Below are 1336 nucleotides of genomic sequence, written 5' to 3' on the forward strand. Positions count from 1 at the left end.
ATCTCGCTGCATTGCGCGAGTACGCTTCTAGTATATATATATATATATATATATATATATATATATATATATCGTTGATCACTTATAATCCCAAACAATCTATGAATTGCTTTTTAGAATAGAATTTGAACTATTCATTTTAACCGGAATTCAATCTTAAAAAAATACTCGCGTAATGCAGCGAGATAAATCTCGATTTTAATGTTTAATTTTATTCTTTGTCTTTTATCGATATAATACGATTTTATGTGGCTTGAGAAAACGATAATGTTTTTATTTTTAAATGAAATATAAATTTGAAAAATATAATTTCTCATTTTTTGTGTATTTTTTACTTCATATTTTTATTTTTTATTTAATAATATAATTTTTTATAAAGATAATAATTATATTTTATTAAAACTCAATGATTATCCTAATTATATTTTAATTTTTTATATTTAAAATCAAATGTTTATCCTCTATTTAATTATATTTATCCATAAATTAGTTACACGAATTCAAACATAAAACTTTAATAAGTTGTACTTACGTACAATTTACTTGTAATTTTGAATTTTAAGTAATATGCATCAATAAATAGTATTTCATGTATAAAAAATAATTTTTAAGATTTTCTGTCAAATGATTTATAATATAGTATAGATAATTTTTTATAAAGATAATAATTAAAACATTCTGTTATGATTATCTTAATTATATTTTAGATATTTAAAATAAATGTTTATCTTGTATTTGATTATGTTTATTTACAGTTAGTTACACAAATTTAAAAATTAAGATTATATTATTAAACCAAAAATAAATGAATTCATTATTAAATCTAAATTAAATTATAAGAAAAAAACAAGAACTTTTAAATATTCAATTTGATACTAAAATCGGTATTTTTTTCAAATTTTTATAATACCTTCAAATATATATTTATTTAAAAAAATAAAAACATTATCGTTTTTTCAGTACCATATAAAATCGTATTATAACATCAACGTATACAAAATAAAATAAAATATTAAAATCGAAATGTATCTCGTTGTATTGCACGAGTACGCTTCTAGTGAATAAATAACAAATCATGAGGATAAAAATCTTAATTTTATACATGGACTAAAATAGATAGTTTCAACAAACCATAGGAACTAAAAAACGTAATTTACTCTTTATCTATACTATATTATAAAGCATTTGGCTAAAACTCTTAAAAACTCTTAAAAACTCTTAAACTCTTAAAAACTCTTAAACTCTTAAAAACTCTTAAACTCGTTCATCCCTATCCGATTTCATCCCATATCTGAATTCGTGTAACTAACTACAGATAAACACAATCAAATACATG

The sequence above is a fragment of the Cynara cardunculus genome (assembly GCF_001531365.2).
Source record: "Cynara cardunculus var. scolymus isolate 2C chromosome LG 8, CcrdV1, whole genome shotgun sequence".
Lineage (NCBI taxonomy): Eukaryota > Viridiplantae > Streptophyta > Magnoliopsida > Asterales > Asteraceae > Cynara > Cynara cardunculus.